Raw genomic sequence first — 19,514 nt, 5'->3', positions numbered from 1 at the left:
CGGAGGAGGACCTCAGTGTCTGGGCTGAATGATGGGGTAGAGATGCTCCTTCAGGTATACTGGGTCAAGGCCATTTAGGGATTTACATGTCCCACGTAGAGCACATTGCAGTAGTCTAAGCAGGAGATAACCAGAGCATGCACCACTCTGGAGAGACAGTCTGTGGGCAGGGAGGGTGTCAAAAAAAAAAAGCACTGGGTAATGCAATCCAGCCTCAGTCGGGCTCTGGGTGCTGCTCTGCACCTGTGCTGGGATCAAGGCACCCAGGGATCATTTGTGGGGAGTCCAGCCCCCCACCCCCCGCTGCCACCAGTTTTTGCCCTGCCTCCGTGGCTCCCCCTCCACCCCAATGCACCTGCTGCCTCCAGGAAAGAAGGATGTCCAGGGAGGAGGGACCCCAAACAGGCCGGGAGGAGTTTCACAAAAGGTTTAAGATACACAGTCATCCTGATTAATCAATTTTATTAGTAGAATGTCATGTGTAAAAAGATGGAGGGAGTGAAAGTGAAAACGAGACAGAAATCTCATACGTTAATATACAGATGTGTCTCAGCTTATTATCCTAATACAGATACAGTGGTACTTCTGGTTACGTCCAAACTCTGGGCAAGCACAGAAACACCTGGATTTTCTCACCGCTCAGAGAGTTGAGTGCTGCGTAACAATATTTTCAAGGAACCTGAAATGTGTTATTTGCCCCTTTTCTCCAGCTCCATCCGCTCAATGTGTTTGCATGGAAAGGGATCTCTTTGACATTGCTGCTTCCCATTCCCAACACACACACACACACACACACACACACACACACACACAGCCAATATCACCTTTTGATCTGGGCTCATTCCCAAGTTCACTGGGCTGAATCTGGCAGTTGCTTTACCCAGCTTTGTTCCCTGTGGGCATCCAATGGAGCAACGCTTGTCCGTTTACTTGAAGCAAGACCAGGTGAGGAAACGGGACTTAGTCCTGTGACCACAGGTTCCCCACCTTGCCTGCTGGGTTTGAACTTTGGGCTCTTGGGAAAGCATGCTGAAGACATCTCATGGGGCCCATCTCTGTGGAGATTGCAAAAGACCAGCAACTGCCTTCTAAATGTCACAGCTCACAACTGGCACTGATAATTCTCCCCTTTCTCCAAAATTAAATATAAAGCCTTGCCCTCACTTTTGGGTGCCCATTTTTATACTTCCCTCCATATATTCACAACAATGCACTGAATTTTAAACCAGTGTCAGCTAGCAATGTTAAAATGAAGCATCAAGAAAGCAACACAAATACCACAAAAGCAGCACAACACACAAACAAACACACACATACAAATAGACAGCAGAGCAGTGCTAAAAGAGTGTCCAGGAAAAGAGAATGTTAAGCCTTCCTTTCCCTTAGAAAGATGGATCTGGAGATCTTGGAAGGGCAACAGAACAGTTTGGTGCTGGACCAATGGGGCTGTATCCAAGGCCACTGACTTCCACCTGTGGATGGGAATCCCAGCTCTTCTCCCCTGCAGACCCCACCCATTGGATCCTCAAAATATTTTCCAAAGTATTGGGCAATGGGGGATAATAGCCTCTAGATCAGCTTTGGCTGGTGCCTAGGGCGAGGAGAGGAGGCAGAACTCAGTTTGTGAAGTTGGGGAGAACCTCTTGAGTTGGAGAGGGTGGTGAGCAATCCCAAGCGGAAATGTCGGCACAAGAAATGGATCTGGAATACTGTGGTCTGTAGCCCCGGGCACATGATTTTGAGGAGGCATGAGCCAGATGCCCCATGCAAGGATCACCACCTTGCCTGCTGCTGGGCGTCTCTGCCCACTGGAGCCCAGCCCAGCCCTGCCTTGCTGTGGGGACCCTGACCCCAAGCTGCATGGCCACCCAGTCAGTGTTGTGGGGGTGCACCTGCCAAAGGCCGCCATGGCCGGGCAGGCTCCCCCCGTGTGGGCAGGTGAGCAGGTGGCACAGCATGGCCCTGTGAACCCTCTGTACGCCCCATTCCTGCCAAGCAGCGATGGGGTCTAGAGTTGGGCTAGAAGGAAGGGTTTTGTTCGCCCTCTGCGCCCAGTCCCTAGTCCCGTCTGCAAAGAGCACCACCACCACCAGGGGACATCAAAAGATGCCGTGCCACTGTGAGCAGAGAGCAAGACACAAACCCACAGATTCACTTTCTGAGTTGTTCAACAGTGAAACAGAGCCCTTCAGAAGGTGCCTGATTCTCATTTGCAGGAAGATTTTAAGCAGAGGTTGGATGGGCAGCAGTCAGGGATGCTATAGCTGTTATGGGGTTGGACTTGATGAACCTATGACTCTGTAGTCTTTGGCTGGTCCTTGGCACATGCCCCTCAGGGCTTGCAACATCCATCTTGCAAAGGACGGTTGGCATCCCACAAGATTTCATCAGTCCTCCAGCCACCTATAAATAGAGGGACCTCTCCTTCCCCAGCCAACTGCTCTTCCACTTGGCTTCTGGTACCTCCAGGATTCCCACCAACCTCCAGCCATGAAGATCTTCTGCCTCCTCTCTGTTGCCGTCCTCTTCTTGATGCTAGTGGCTCCAGGTATGGCCTTCTTCTCACATGCTTCTTCTCTGAGCTCCACAGTTCTCAGCTTTATTCCTTTGAAACCTGACTCTGAATATCACTTACTGTGTCTCCCAAAGAGGTGGGATCTTGCCCCTCTGTCCTCCTGGAGAGTTTCCCAAATGGGGCTTTTGGTTGGACACTGTGAGAAGAGAATGCTGGACTGGATGTGCCCCTTTTGGCCAGATCTATCAATCAACTCTTCTTATTACCTCATTCATATGGTCCACAGAAGCTCTTGCTTTCAAATCTGTAATAATGAGCTTCAGCAAACTCAGCTCTGCAGTGCGTAAAAGAATGGGCCAGTTTCCTGCGCAAGGGGGCTTCTCTCTCCCAGTTTTGCCAGTGGCCGCCCAGGGAAGCCAGTGGCTCTGACGCAGCCTTCCCTCCCACCTTGCCTCCGACCCTGTCCTGAAGGTGCAGGGAGGCAGAAGAAGGGAATTACTCTGCTCCAGCCCCGCCTTCTTCCAGCACCAGCTTTCCCCAACCTGGTGCCCTCCAGGTGTCTGAGTCATCAGGGCCACCGTGGAAGAAGTTGTGGAAGGTGTAGAAGGTCAGTCCTGCGAGACAGAGCCTTCAGAATCTTTTTTTCTTCCTCCAGATTTTACCAGAGCCCAAAGAAATTGTTTCCAGAGATGTCGACGGCGAAATGGGATACTGCGACCAAGGTGCTTTCCGCCCCAAAGGCCACTTTTTCATTGTGGTCGCCAAGTGTGTTGCGGTCGAGGTGAGTTAAATCAAATCTTGTTGTTGTTGTTGTTGAGTCGTTCAGTCGTGTCCGACTCTTCGTGACCCCATGGACCAGAGCACGCCAGGCACGCCTATCCTTCACTGCCTCTCGTAGTTTGGCCAAACTTATGCTCTGTCGTCCCCTTCTCCTTGTGCCCTCCATCTTTCCCAACATCAGGGTCTTTTCCAGGGAGTCTTCTCTTCTCATGAGGTGGCCAAAGTACTGGATCCTCAACTTCAGGATCTGTCCTTCTAGTGAGCACTCAGGGCTGATTTCTTTAAGAATGGATAGGTTTGATCTTCTTGCAGTCCATGGGACTCTCAAGAGTCTCCTCCAGCACCATAGTTCAAAAGCATCAATCAAATCTTAGTTTTCTCCAAAAATTAGTCAATGGTGTTTCACCTCTCTGTCTCCCCCCCCACCCCACCTCCCTCTCTTAACCTTTCAGCCACTGTGAGGGGGACAATATTAGTGGGACAATATTAGTGTGTGTACAGGGGGTTTAAAGCCCTTTCCTCTCCCCTTGCTCCCCCCATGAAAGCTCTCTGACCCCTCAGCCACTACTCCCCTTAGCCTGGGAAGGAATGCCTCCATTGGCTCAAAGAATAGCTCTTCCTGGCATGAGAGGGTGGGTGGGGGCTCAGTCGCTGACCTTCCCCAAATAGCAAAGGCAACCTACCTGTGTGAAACATTCCTGTGCAGGGGGTTATTGAATCACAGAATTGTAGAGTTGGAAGGGAAAGAGTTCAATGCACACACTCACAAGAATCTGCTCAGATGTGTCCTCTCCTGGGATTGCTGTTCGTAAAAACAAGAAGGGGGAAAAACCACATTAGGAAAAAAAGGTGTCTGTGTGGCAGCCAAACCCCGCTCAGATTCCCCCAAAGTACATACATGAAATGCTCAGAGGTCTCTCCTACAATCATAGAATAGAAATGTAGCATTGGGAGGGACCCAAGGGGTCATCTAGTCCAACCCTCTGCAAAACAGGCCCTCTGTGTGCAATTTGGACTCTGACAACAGTCAGCTCTTCTGCCTCCCAGTTGGAGTCACTGGTGTGGGTTTTCAGAACCACCACCAGCACCCGTATTAACAGTGTTTCCTCCTCTCACAGGATATTAACTCTGCCGACCTCCGGTGCAAGACCTCTGGTGAAAGGAAGACCCCCCCTGCTCTCCTCTGATGTGCAGATGCCTCGACTGCACCCCCCATCTCTGCTGGGGAAGAAACCGCTTTGCTTGATGCTGCTGAAGGCGATTCTGGGAAGGAGTCAAGAGGGAGCCATCCTGTCTGCCTGTCTACTCATGAGTATGCCCCACTGGGTTCTGACTCCTTAGTATGTGGGCTCAGGATTGGAGCTTGGATTTGGTTTGCCTGCAAAACTGCTTTAGCTTCTTCTTTTTAATAAATGCAAGCATTGGAAACCTTTGTGTCGGTTCGTGTTATGAAAACGTGTGGTGGGATATTTTTGGTCAGACTCTAAGACCTTTTCTGTTTCTCTGCCAGTCAGTGGTGCCATCCAGGTTTTCTGGTTCTTTTCCAAACATGGCTTTGCACAAGAGCATTTCTCAAATTGCAGGCAGGCCCCTCTCCCTGGGGTCTCCCCTGCCCCTCCTCATGCCCCTTTCTCTGTGTCTCCCCTCCAAGTGTCCTGCTTCCTTGGGCAGCTACACAGAGAAGGACTGGCTGTTTCATAAACAGGAATTGAGCAGAGCTGAAAGAATAATAATAATAATATTTATTTATTTATTTATTTATACCCCACCCATCTGGTTGGCTCCCAACAGAATAATAAAAACACGATAAAACATTAAAAGCTTCCCTAAAACACGTCAAAGTGCAAGTAGATAAATAGGTACCGCTCCAGCTGGAAGGTAAACGGCGTTTCTGTGCGCTGCTCTGGTTCGCCAGAAGTGGCTTAGTCCTGCTGGCCACATGACCCGGAAGCTGTACGGCGGCTCCCTCGGCCATTAATGCGAGATGAGCGCCGCAACCCCAGAGGAGTCCGCGACTGTACCTAACGGTCAGGAATCCCTTTACCTTTTTAAACAGGGCTGTCTTCAGAGGTCTTCTAAAAGTCAGATAGTTGTTTATTTCCGTTACATCTCATGGTAGTGTTCCACAGGTTGGGCGCCACCATTGAGAAGGCCCTCTGCCCATAGCTGTCAACTTTTCCCTTTTTTTAAGGGAAATTCCCTTCTTCTGTATAGGATTCCTTGCAAGAAAAGGGAAAAGTTGACAGCTATACCTCTGTCTGGTTCCCTGTAACCTCACTTCTTGCAGCGAGTGAACTGCCAGAAGGCCCTCGGTGCTGGACCTCAAGTGTCTGGGCTGGACGATGGGGGTGGAGACGCTCCTTCAGGTATACTGGGTCAAGGCCATTTAGGGATTTAAATTTCAGCACCAGCACTTTGGGTTGTGCTCGGAAACGTACTGGGAGCCAATGTAGGTCTTTCAGGACCAGTGCTTTATGGTCTCGGTAGTCACTCCCAGTCACCAGTCTAGCTGCTGCATTCTGGATTAGTTGTAGTTTCCCGGTCACCTTCAAAGGTAGCCCCACGTAGAGCGCATTGCAGTAGTCCAAGCAGGAGATAACCAGAGCATGCACCACTCTGGAGAGACAGTCTGTGGGCAGGGAGGGTGTCAAAAAAAAGCACTGGGTAATGCAATCCAGAAGGTCTGGGGGGCACCTGTTTGGAGATGGCTGAAAATCCCAACCCTTTGCACATCCGGCTATTGAACCTCCCGCAGCAGCCGCAGACCTGTTTTCCACTCCATCAATGTTAATGGACTTCCCCTCCACAGCTGGACCTTCCACAGAGAAATAGAACAATGTCTCTGAAAAGCACCATCTTCCCCTGCCCTCTGTGGAAACAAACATATCTACATGCTTCTAGCTACCATCCCAAACATACCAAACAATCCATTGTATATAGCTAGGCCCTACGTTGCAGCCGCATCTGTTCCAACTCTACAGACAGAGACTCTCACCTAAGAGATCTACAGCAAACCTTTTTAGAACTAAAATATCCACCTGATTAAGTTAAACAACAGATCAAAAGAGCCAGACTGATACCCAGAGAGAACTTGCTGCAAGACAGACCCCAAAAAGAAAACAACAGAACACAACTAGTAATCGCATACAACTCCCAAATTAAAACAGTACAACGCATCATCAGAGATCTACAACCTCTCCTAGACAATGACAGTTCTCTTTCTCAAGCTCTGGGAGGAAGACCCTTCATCGCCTACAGGCAGCCACCCAATCTCAAACACCTTCTCACCCACAATAATACAACAACAGGACTCAACATGGACAATGGTACCAGAGCCTGCAATAAACCCAGATGCCAACTTTGCTGCCACATAAACCCGGACAACACCATTACTGGTCCCAACAACATCAAACATACCATCTCAGGACTATTTAATTGCTCATCTTCCAACATTGTGTATGCCATCAAATGCCAACAGTCCCCTTCAGCTCTCTATATTGGACAAACAGGCCAAACCCTTCGCCAAAGGATAAATGGACATAAATCTGATATCAGGAATCACAAGACAGAGAAACCAGTAGGAGAACACTTCAATCTCCAAGGACATTCTATACAAGATCTCAAAGTAGCTGCCTTAATACAAAGGAATTTAAGAAATACTGTAGACTGGAAAGAGAAGTTGCAACTCATTACCAAACTTAAAAGCATGGAGAGACATGGTCTGAACAAAGAAATTGGATTCTTATCTCATTCTACATGACAAAGCTATTTTTAGCCATCTCATCCCTTACTTATTCCTGTAAGACCAATTGCAGTCGTTAACAGTGGTCAACAGGTTTCCCACACCTATAAGGCAATCCCCCATTCCCACCACCCTTCTGAGTAATACCCCTCCCCACTCCCTCACTATATATAAGGGTCTGGTGACTTCTGTTTCATAACAAATAGTGTTGTAGAGTTGGAAGGGACCCTGAGGATCATCTAGCCCAAACCCCTGCAAGGCAGGAATGTGCATCTGGGATCGAAGCTGCAGCCTTGGCCTTATCAGCACCAGGCTCTAACCCCCCCGAGCTATTGTTGCAACTTCAGTGTATCTGAAGAAGTGTGCATGCACATGAAAGCTCATACCAAGTTGGTCTCTAAGGTGCTACTGGAAGGAACCTATATATATATATATATATGCTTTATTGGTTTTAAAAACTGCATTGCAGGGGTTGGACTAGATGATTCTTGGGGTACCTTCCAACGCTGAAGCTCTATGAGTCTATGATTCTGTAGTCTTTGGCTGGTCCTTAGCACATGCCGCTCAGGGCTTGCCACATCTATCTTGCAAACGACAGTTGGCATCCCACAAGATTTCATCAGTCCTCCAGCCACCTATAAATAGAGGGACCTCTCCTTCCCCAGCCAACAGCTCTTCCACTTGGCTTCTGGTACCTCCAGGATTCCCACCATCCTCCAGCCATGAAGATCTTCTGCCTCCTCTCTGTTGCCGTCCTCTTCTTGATGCTGGTGGCTCCAGGTATTGCCTTCTTTTCACATTCTTCTTCTCTGAGCTCCACAGATCTCAGCTTTATTAATTTTAAACCTGCCTCTGAACACCACTTGCTATGACTCCCAAAGAGGTGGGATCTTGCCCCTCTATCTTCCAGGAGAGTTTCCCAAATGGGGCTTTTGGTTGGACACTGTGAGAAGAGGATGCTGGACAGGATGCGCCCCCTTTTGGCCAGATCTATCAGTCAAACTCTTCTTATTACCTCATTTGTATGATCCACAGAAGCACTTGCTTTCAAATCTGTAATAATGAGCTTCAGCAAACTCAGATCTGCAGTGGGTAAAAGAATGGGCCAGTTTCCTGGGCAGGGGGGCTTCTCTCTCCCAGTTTTGCCAGTGGCTGCCCAGTGAAGCCAGTGACTCTGACGTAGCCTTCCCTCCCACCTTGGCTCAGACCCTGTCCTGAAGGTGCAGGGAGGCAGAAGAAGGGACTGACTCTCTGCTCCAGCCCTGCATTCTTCCTGCACCAGCTTTCCCCAACCTGGTGCCCTCCAGGTTTCCAAGCCATCAGGGCCACCGTGGAAGAAGTTGTGGAAGATGTAGAAGGACAGTCCTGCGAGACAGAGTCTTCTTTTTCTTTCTCCAGATTTCACAAGAGCCAAAGTTGCTATTCTGGACTGTGAAAGTTTCGGGGGAAGTTGCCAACCAATGTGCTTAAGTCCAATTTTTATTTGTTCAAATGGCCTATTGTGTTGCCTTTAAGGTGAGTTAAATCAAATCATAGTTCTGATCAAATATTAGTCAGTGAGGGCTCAGGGCCCAAAATGCACGAGACTCATTGCTCTGTCTTCCCCTCACCCCACCCCTGTCTTTTAACCTTTACAGTCACTGTGGTGGGAACGATATTAGAATGAGCACAAGGGGCATATTTGGGAAGGAATGCCTCCATTGGCTCAAAGAACAGCTCTTCGTGGCATTAGAGGGTGGGTGGGGGCTCAGTCGCTGACCTTCCTCAAATAGCAAAGGCAACCTGTGTGAGACATGAAGGTGAAGGTGGTTATTGGACCACAGAATTGTAGAGTTGGAAGGGAAAGAGTTCAATGCACACCAACACGCAGACACAATTCTTTGCTAAAATGTGTCCTATCCTGGGGTTGATGTTCGTAAAAAAGGGGTCTTAAAAGAAGTCACTGGTTTGGGTTTTCAGAACCAGCACCAACCCCAATTTTAACAGTGCTTCCTCCTCTCCCAGGATGGTAACTCTGCAGATCTCTGGTGCAAGACCTCTTGTGAAAGGAAGACCCGCCCCCTCTCCTCCGATGTGCAGCTGCCTTGACTGCATCCCCCCCCCCCATCTCTGCTGGGGAAGAAACCGCTTTGCTTGATGCTGCTGAAGGCGATTCTGGGAAGGAGTCAAGAGGGAGCCATCCTGTCTGCCTGCCTACTCATGAGTAAGCCCCACTGTGGCCAGTGGGGTCTGACTCCTTAGTACCGTAAGTGGGCTCAGGATTGGAGCTTTGATTTGGTTTGCTTGCAAAAAATGCTTTAGCTTATTCTTTTTAATAAATGTAAGCATTGGAAACCTTTGTGTAGCTCCATGTTGTGAAAACGTGTGCTGGGTTGAGGGATATTTTTGGTCCGACTCTATTTATTTATTTTGAAGTTTTAAATCTTTATTTCATTTAATTATAATAGTATGGATTATGTGCTCTAAGGTATACAGAACATACAGTGTAAAATATTACATTGATAAATTTTCCGTTTTCCATTCTGTGTCTATCTTATTCTATTATTGTAAACATCATAACACATTAAACATTAAAAAAATACTTCCTTATACAGGGATTGCCTTCAGGCGGCTCACTCTCCAACTCCACACCCTCCAACATTTCTCTAATGGAAATGGGAACATCCTTAGGAAAAGTGGGACATTCTGAGATCAAATCAGCAACTGGAAGAGCTTCTGTAAATCCTGGACTGTCCCTGGAAGATTGGGACACTTGGAGGGTCAGAGGGGCGAGGAGGAAGGGGAAGGGGGTGATGAAGGAGAAGGGGGAATGGGGAGCCTTGTGTACAGGACCAGCCCAAGACCTTTGAACCCCTGAGGCAAACCACAAAATGGTGCTATCCAGCCCCCACATTACCCTACTCAGGAAAGAAGGAGCGTGTTAAAACCTACCGTACATTAGGATGAAGAGGGAGTATATCAGCAATGCCTCCCAGCGGCCAAAATGGATTTTTGGAGGCTGAATCTGATGTCCCTGTGGTTCCTGCCACCCAAGGTGGGCACCACACCTTGCCTCATGAGTGGGCTGGCCCAGCATGTGGTGTTTATCTCTTTGATATCTGATGGGAGGGCATTCCACAGGACGGGCACCACCACCGAGAAGGCCCTCTGCCTGGTTCCCTGTAACCTCACTTCTTGCAGGGAGGGAACCGGTAGAAGACCCACAGAGTTGGACCCTGGTGTCCGGGGTGGAGACACTCCTTCAGGTCTCCTGGGCTGAGGCCATTTAGGGCTTTCAAGGTCAGAACCAACACTTTGAATTGTGCTCGGAAGCATACCAGGAGCCAACATAGGTCTTTTTGACCGGTGTTATATCTCGACGGCCACTCCCAGTCACCAGTATAGCTGCCACATTCTGGATTAATTGTAGTTTCCAGGTCACCTTCAAAGGTAGCCCCACGTAGAGTGCATTGCAGTAGTCCAAGTGGGAGATAACCAGAACATGCATCACTCTGGCGAGACAGTCTGCGGGCAGGGAGGGTCTCATCCTGTGTACCAGATGGTGCTGGTAGACAGCTGCCCTGGACACAGAATTGACCTGTGCCTCCATGGACAGCTGTGAGTCCAAAATGACTCCCAGGCTGTGCACCTGGTCCTTCAGGGGCACAGTTACCCTATCATTCACCACCTCACAGAGCCCATTGCCCAGCCATTCCTGGCACACTTTTATTAGCAGGATGGGCAAGGATGAAGGAGACAGATGGTCAGTTTCACTCGTCGAAGCAGTCTGTCCACAGCCTCAGAGGTAATGGAGCCTTATTTGCCCCAATGGGGTTCCTCAGCTTGCGCCCGGCGAGAAAATGGAAGCAGTCAATAGACACCGAGACTCCTGGCTTCAGAGGGAGAAAGATTTATTCTGCATGCAGAAGGCACATGCTGTGTTCAAGGCACGAGCAAGTACAAAGCTACTCCGTTTTCAAACAGTTCTTATAGAGGTCTTCGGCTCACTTCCCCATCCCAGGAATCTGACTCTTGTACATAAATCAAGGTTCACAGCTTACAGAAAGGTTTCATTTTAGCGACATACAGGAAAGCTTCTAACTTAAAAGAGTCTCTAGAGAAAAACAGTTCTTTATACTTCTGGACTAACAGTACATTCAGGTGAATATATCCAGGTTAGCAGTCTCCCGCCCCGGCCCTGCTCCCACAGTGGAGTCTACCTCCTTCTGAATCTGAGCAACTTTATCTGCAAAAAAAACTTGATAAAATCATTGCAGGAGATCTCGGGGGCCATATAGGGGCCCCAATGGCGCAGGTGGTTCCGTTAAATTGTGGGCCACCTGAAAGAGTCTCCTGCTGCTGTTTTCTGCAGATGCAATAGAGGCGGTGAAGAATGTCTTCCTCACCGTCGCTATTGCCACTTGATAGGTTCGACATTGAGATTCAGCTCAGTGAACTTGGAAATGAGCCCAGATCAGAAGGCGATATTGGGGTGTGTGTGTGTTGGGAATGGGAAGCAGCAATGCCAAAGAGATCCCTTTCCATGCAAACAGATTGAGGGATGGAGCTGGAGAAAAGGGGCAAATAACACATTTCAGGTTCATTGAAAATATTGTTGTAATTTGAGGACCCGACTCCCGCATGCAGAAATAAAACACAATGACACAAAACATTTTGGTTAATGGAAGGAAAAATGGCCACAACTTTTATTGGTTACAGCATGTGAGTGGTATTGGCTTAGGCATTGGGTTGAACAAACTACAGTAGACTCCCCCCCCCCCCGCAGAGCGTGGAGTCACTCAAGGGTTAACCGCCCCGGAGGTGGAGCCTGTTGATGCGAGATACAACTGAAGCTCCACCCCTGAAGTCACCGGGGGTTGTGCCATGGTCCTAGCCACCAACAGGGCGTCGGACAGGATCCACAACCGCCGGGAAACTTCATCCACATGTGGTGGAGCTGTGACAACGTTAAACAATACTGGGAAAATATATATATAATGAATTAAAAAAGATCTATAAGTATTTGTTTAGTAAACTGCCCGAACCTTTTCTGTTGGGTATGGTGGGAGGGGAAAAAGGATGTGAAGGTATTTTTGTATGCAACTACAGGTGCTAGAATTTTGTTAGCACAAGTCTGGAAACAGCAACAGACCCCTACTATAGAGGAATGGCGGCAAAAAATGGTGGGGTATATGGAAATAGCGAGATTGACTGCTAGAATTCGGCAATCAGGAAGTGAAGCATTTGAAAAAGAATGGGGGAAATTCATGTTATATTTGAATAGGATGTGTGCAATATGAACTGTGGAACAAGACTCATGGCTTAACATATAATTCTTTATTGGAGGTATAAAATTTACAATGTAAAAAAGACAATACGAAGATTATAGATTAAAGAAACAATTTAGATCATAAGACAGAAACAATAAAGAAGCGTAAAACCACGAGAACTAATTAAGAAGAAGAATAAAACAGAGGAAGAAGGGGGAAAGCAGGGGGGGATGAGGTGGGAGGTGGGAGGGGTGGGATGAAGGGATTAATTGTTGGTGGATTTGTATTGTACATATTGTATTGTATTGTATTGTATTGTATTGTATTGTATTGTATTGTATTGTATTGTAAGAAGGTTTGTGGCATATAAAGTTGAAGTTGAAGTTGGGGGGGGGAAAAAGGATCCACAACCGCTGGATTCCTTTACGGAATACCCAGCAATTGGAGGGTCAGGCGATGGCCCGAACCTTGCCCTCCGATACCACACTAAACCCCCGACGAAGCAGCGACGCAGAATGGCGGAGGTTGATGCCGCGGCTGCCCTAAGAGCAGCTACAACCCCGCCCCTGCACCAGCCCTATTGGCTGACTGCTAGGGGCGCGGCGCGGCAGCCGGAAAGGTAAGGCAGGTGAGGGTGGGGGCGAGACACCCCCACGATGATGCAGGAGCCGGCTCCCGGCCACAACCCCTCCCCTCCCGGAGGAGGAGAGGCTCTACGCAGCACCCAACTCTCTGAGCGATGAGAAAATTCAGGTGTTTCCGTGCTTGCCCAGAGTTTGGTTTCCTTTCAATGAAGGTCAGCGGAGGCTGTGCTGTCTTTAGAATATCTGGTGTTATTTACACATATAGTCTAGAACTAGGGTAGGGAAAGCGCCGGGTGAGGACTTAAGAAAAACAAAGAATGGTGGTGCCCTGTGTTAGCATCACTATTTACATATATTGATAGCACAGGACACATTCCAAAAGACTGGGGTGTCGCCATTATAATTCCCATTTATAAAAAAGGGAGCAAGTTCAAACCAGGAAATTACAGGCCAATCAGTTTACTCAATATTGTGAGTAAACTGTATTCCTTACATCTCAAAGACAAATTTCAAGATTGGCTGGAGGTGGAGCATCAAATTGCAGAAGAACAGGCAGGATTCCGGAAAGGAAGAGCTACCATGGACCATTGCCTAGTATTTCAACACCACATCGAGAAATACATATCTTGTAAATCTTCCTCCCTCTTTGCGGCCTTTATAGACTTAAAAACCGCTTTTGATTCCATCTCGCCAAATAAGCTAGGGGAGAAGATGAAATCCTCAACAATTGATCCTCGCCTTTTCCTTCTTATACGATCAATATATACAAACACAAGCCTCCTGGTCCGCTGCTCCCATCAGGGACATCTGACACGGCGGGTGCCTACTCAGTTGGGTGTCAAGCAGGGATGCGTACTAGCCCCCCTGCTGTTCAATTACTTTATTAATGATATAATATCTAAACTATCAAGTCCTGATTTCCATCCACCCAAACTGGCAGATAGGCATTTATTCTCCTGTATGCAGACGATGCCCTGATCTTGTCCAGGACTCCAGTTGGATTAAGACGTGCGCTCCGATCCCTTGCTCAATATTGTAAAGAGGCCTGTCTTACTATTGTTACGGAAATTATGGGGGGGGGGGTCACCTAAACAAAGTCTCTTCCCGAGTAAACTCATTTGGGGTATGGAGTGATGCCCTTAAGGGGACCCATCTCTCTGCCATGATCCAGTAGGTGAGAGACCAGTACACAGGGAAATGCCTCAGCAGGTAATCTCTGGGTGCTTCAGGAAGCCACTGGGCTAATATCCCTCAGCTGGAATCCCATTGTTCTCTCCCAGATAAGTGTTCAAGGTATCCTTGCCAATACTTAACACCAATTCACATTGGCCCAGGGCTATCTCCCTGATATTGCTCTGTTTTCCCCATATGCAAATCTTGTCTTTCCTATATGTCAATCATGTATAACTCTTCCCTTTTGTGAGGTAGTGATGATGTAGTAATGATGTTTCCAAACTGTATTCTGGGATATGATAGGAGTTTTAAAAGTTCTTGTAACACTGTTCTGGGTGTGCAGTTTGACTGTAACCTATTGCACAATAAACCCTGTCTTGTCCTTGCTCCAGTGGCTGGACTTCTTTTATTTAACTCTGCAGAAACCAGTGGGCTTATCCCTAAGGGCCAGGTGGCTGGGCAGTTCCACACCTGGGATTTTTCTTTTACACTATTAACTATCAGAAGACCAAAGTAATGACATTTGCTAAGCGTCCTAAGACACGACCTTGGAGTATCAACGGACGAAAAATCGAGCAAGTCCATTGTTTTAAATACTTGGGCATAGTCTTCCACGATAGAGGGTCGAGGAAAGCCCACTTAACACAAATTGTGGCTGCAGCCCAGAAGTCCACCTCTGCAATCTTAGGTTTTTTAGGATCCAACGGTGCACACTATGTACCTGCGGCTCTCAAACTCTTTGAGGCTAAAGCGCTAGCTCAATTGCTTTATGGGGCTCAACTTTGTGCCCCTCCACCAAATCTGACCCTTCTTGAAAGGGTCCAGTCAAAATTTATCAGAGCAGCCCTCCAGGTGCCTCCATGTGTGCCAAATGCTGCTCTTCGTTCTTTTAAGGCGTGCTGCAGTCTTAAAAGTTGCTGCCGCCACACGGAAGGGGTAGCGGCCGCTTACGCCCGACATCCTGGGTGGACTGCGCATGTCCGCACATGCACAGTCCACTCGGGATGCTGCGCATGCGTCGTGACGGCCGCTGTCCAGGAGTTTCCTAATGTCTCTGTGTGAGGTAAGGGAGGTAAGGTGGAATTAGGGAGTGCAATGGAGACATGACATGAAGCTGAGTGTCAGGAGATTTGGGAGAGACAAAATGAAGGGCTTTTTTCGTGCAGCTTGTAGTGAAACTTTGGAACTCCCTGGCACAGGAGGCAGGGATGACCACCCACTCGGATGGCTTGAAATGCGGACCAGGGGCTGCTAGCCATGAGGGAGATGCTCTGCCTCTGCAGTGAGGGGCCACAATGGTTCTTAATGCCAGTTGCTGGGAATCCCATGTGATCCATGGCCATTGGTAGCCTACAAGGAGGACCTGAGTGAACACCACTCTCCCCACTTGCAATTCTGGGCCAATGATGTTCAGAGGCCTCCTGTCTCCAGCAGGGGAGGGAGAAAGTTGCCATCCTGGCCATGAACAGCCTTCTGCCCCAAGGATTGGTTTCTCCCCCCTTCTCTTTCTTTTCATCAGGAATACGGAGGTGGGCTCCGCTTCTTCATCCATCAGATAAGTGTGCAAACACACCCACTCCCCTTTATGTCTGCTCTTAATCCAGATAGAAACTCTGATCAGGATGAAAAGAAGAGGGGCGGGGGGTGTGGGAGATCGGAGAAAAAAAGAAGAGGCGAAAAAGAAAAAGAGAGGTAGAGCATTTTGACGTGGGAGCGAGCACCACCATTCTAAAATTGCAAATGGGAAGGCGATGAAGAGACAGAGGTCCAGTGCTGTCAAGTATCCCGTTTCCCCCGGGATTCTCCCTTATTTCAAGCAGTTTCCCGCTGCTCTCCCTTATTTTTTATTTCCCTTAAATTTCCCGTTTTTAATGGAAGCAGCTCCTCCCTTGCTGGCCAGGAACTGGGTGGGAAGATCTCGCCTACTTGGAGAGAAAAGCCTCAGCCCTCAAAGCAAGTGGGAGCCGTTTCCCGTGCTTACAGGGGGGTGTATTCCTCCCCCTGCACCAGCCCCTATCCGTTGCCGCCGAGCCCCTCAGCCAGCCAATAGGGTTAGCTGGCGGGCGGAGGCTGGCTGCCTTTGAGCAGCTGCTTCTTCCTGTCCTGTTTTGATGGGATCAGACAAGAAGACGATGGGGCTCCAATGCACGGAGCACATGGCTGCCCTCCTCTTTGCTGGCTGCCCTCCTCTTTGCTCCGCTCCGAGCCCGCTTGGAGTTTACATTGCTGCTCCGGCCACTTTTGCTTCTGGCTCCACCCACCACTGACATGTGACTGTCCCCGGGATAGGTGAGACTGCTGATCCCTTATTTTCAAATCGGAAACTTGACAGCTATGCAGAGGTCAAGAACACGTAGAATTATTGATAGCAACACGATTGAGGGAGTTGGGGAGACTGAGCAGAGATCTGAGAGCCATCTTCCAATATCTGAAGGGCTGTCCCAAGGAGGAAGGAACAAGCTTGTTTTCTCCTGCTCACCGTGGGGAGGGCCAGGTGGGCTGTAGCCCCGGGCACATGATTTTGAGGGGGCATGAGCAAGATAACCCCCAAGCAAGCATCTCTGCCTTGCTGGCTGCTGGGCGTCTCTGCCCACTGGAGTCTGGCCCCCACACTGAATGGCCACCCAGCCAGTGTTGGGGTGCACCTGCCAAGACACGCCATGGCCGGGGAGGATCCCCCCGTGTGGGCAGGTGAGGAGAGAGCACAGCACAGCCCTGTGAACCCTCTGTGCCCCATGCCAGCCCAGCAGCGATGGCATCTAGAGTTGGGCTAGAAGGAAGGGTTTCGTTCACCCTCTGTGCCCAGTCCCTGGTCCCGCCTGGAGAGTGCACCCCCCCCCCCCGGATATAAAAAGATGCCATGCCACTGTGAGCAGAGAGCAAGACAAAAACCAACAGATTCACTTTCTGAGTAGTTGAACAGTGTAATGGAGCCCTTCAGAAGGTCCCAGATTCTCCTTTGCAGGAAGATTTTAAGCACAGGTTGGATGGGCAGCAGTCAGGGATGCTATAGCCGTGATGGGGTTGGACTTGATGAACCTATGACTCTGTGGTTTTTGGCTGGTCCTTGGCACATGCCCCTCAGGGCTTGCAACATCCATCTTGCAAAGGAACGGTTGGCATCCCACAAGATTTCAACAGTCCTCCAGCCACCTATAAATAGAGGGACCTCTGCTTCCCCAGCCAACTGCTCTTCCATTTGGCTTCTGGTACCTCCAGGATTCCCACCAACCTCCAGCAATGAAGATCTTCTGCCTCCTCTCTGTTGCCGTCCTTTTCCTGATGCTGCTGGCTCCAGGTATGGCCTTTTTCTCACATGCTTCTTCTCTGAGCTCCACAGATCTCAGCTTTATTCCTTTTAAACCTGACTCTGAATATCACTTGCTGTGCCTCCCAAAGAGGTGGGATCTTGCCTCTCTGTCCTCCTGGAGAGTTTCCCAAATGGGGCTTTTGGTTGGACACTGTGAGAAGAGGATGCTGGACTGGATGCGCCCCTTTTGGCCAGATCCATCAGTCAAGCTCTGCTTATCACCTCCTTTATATGGTCCACAGAAGCTGTTGCTTTCCAAACTGTAATAATGAGCTTCAGCAAACTCAGCTCTGCGGTGGGTAAAAGAATGGACCAGTTTCCTGGGCAAGGGGCCTTCTCTCTCCCAGTTTTGCCAGTGGCCACCCAGGGAAGCCAGTGACTCTGACGCAGCCTTCCCTACCACCTTGGCTCAGACCCTGTCCTGAAGGTGCAGGGAGGCAGAAGAAGGGACTGACTCTCTGCTCCAGCCCTGCATTCTTCCAGCACCAGTTTACCCCAACCTGGTGCCCTCCAGGTGTCCAAGCCATCAGGGCCACAGTGGAAGAAGTTGTGGAAGGTGTAGAGACAGAGACTTCAAAGTCTTTTTTTCTTCCTCCAGATTTCACCAGAGCCCAAGGTTATTGTATTCAGCGTTGTCGACGGCAAAATGGGATACTGCGAGCAAGGTGCATTTGGCCCCGAAGGCCAGTTTTTCGGTGTGGTCTCCAAGTGTGTTGCCGTTAAGGTGAGTTAAATCAAATCTTAGTTTTCTTCGAAAATTACTCAATGGTGTCTCATGACCCCAAATGCATGACACTCATAGCTCTGTTTTCCACCCCACCCCACCTCCCTCTCTTAACCTTTCAGCCACTGTGAGGGGGACAATATTAGTGTGTGACCAGAGGCCTTTCCTCTTCCCTTGCTGCCCCCATGAAAGCTCTCCGACCCCTCAGCCACAACTCCCCTTAGCCTCGGAAGGAATGCCTCCATTGGCTCAAAGAACAGCTCTTTGTGGTATGAGAGGGTGGGTGGGGGCTCAGTCGCTGACCTTCCCCAAATAGCAAAGGCAACCTACCTGTGTGAAACATTCCTGTGCAGAATTGAATCACAGAATTGAATCACAGAATTGGAGAGTTGGAAGGGAAAGAGTTCAATGCACACCAACACGCAGACACAATTCTTTGCTAAAATGTGTCCTCTCCTGGGGTTGCTGTTGGTAAAAACAAGGAGGAAAAAGAACCACATTAGGGGAAAAAAGTGTGTGTGGCAGCCAAACCCCACTCAGATTACCCCAAAGTACATACATGAAATGCTCAGAGGTCTCTCCTACAATCGTAGAATAGAAATGTAGTGTTGGGAGGGAACCAAGGGGTCATCTAGTCCAACCCTCTGCAAAACAGGCCCTCGGTGTGCAACAACAGTCAGCTCTTCTGCCTCCCAGTTGGAGTCACTGGTTTGGGTTTTCAGAACCACCACCAGCACCCGTTTTAACAGTGTTTCCTCCTCTCACAGGATGGTAACTCTGCAGATCTCTGGTGAAAGACCTCTGGTGAACGGAAGACCCCCCTGCTCTCCTCTGATGTGCAGATGCTTCGACTGCACCCCCCATCTCTGCTGGGGAAGAAACCGCTTTGCTTGATGCTGCTGAAGGCGATTCTGGGAAGGGGTCAATTGGGACCTATCCTGTCTGCCTGTCTACTCATGAGTAAGCCCAATTGTTCCGAATGGGGCCTGACTCCTTAGTAAGTGGGCTTGGGCTTGGAGCTTGGATTTGGTTTGCCTGCAAAACTGCTTTAGCTTCTTCTTTTTAATAAATGCAAGCATTGGAAACCTTTGTGTTGGTTCGTGTTATGAAAGCGTGTGCTGGGTTGAGGGGACTCTTTTTGGTCAGACTCAGATACCCATTCTCTCTCTCTCTCTCTCTCTCTCTCTCTCTCTCTCTCTCTCTCTCTCTCTCTCTCTCTCTCTCTCTGCCAGTCAGTGGTGCCATCCAGGTTTTCTGGTTCTTTTCCAAACATGGCTTTGCACAAGAGCATTTCTCAAATTGCAGGCAGGCCCCTCTCCCTGGGGTCTCCCCTGCCCCTCCTCATGCCCCTTTCTCTGTGTCTCCCCTCCAAGTGTCCTGCTTCCTTGGGCAGCTGCTCAGAGAAGGACTGGATGTTTCATAAACAGGAATTGAGCA

The 19,514-nt window shown here is 49.1% G+C and overlaps 1 long non-coding RNA gene across 1 annotated transcript; it reads left to right on the top strand.

Moving 5' to 3' along the window:
- The first annotated feature begins 17,975 nt into the window (after positions 1–17,975).
- On the top strand, positions 17,976–19,163 carry LOC117044756. Its single transcript, XR_004426344.1, has 2 exons — positions 17,976–18,077; positions 18,845–19,163. It is a non-coding gene; the product is annotated as an uncharacterized LOC117044756 (long non-coding RNA).
- Positions 19,164–19,514: the final 351 nt, after the last annotated feature.

This window comes from Lacerta agilis, chromosome 3 (genome assembly GCF_009819535.1).
Source record: "Lacerta agilis isolate rLacAgi1 chromosome 3, rLacAgi1.pri, whole genome shotgun sequence".
Taxonomy (NCBI): domain Eukaryota; kingdom Metazoa; phylum Chordata; class Lepidosauria; order Squamata; family Lacertidae; genus Lacerta; species Lacerta agilis.
Note: the sequence above shows the minus strand (reverse complement) of the source record. Positions and strands in the feature narration are given on the sequence as shown.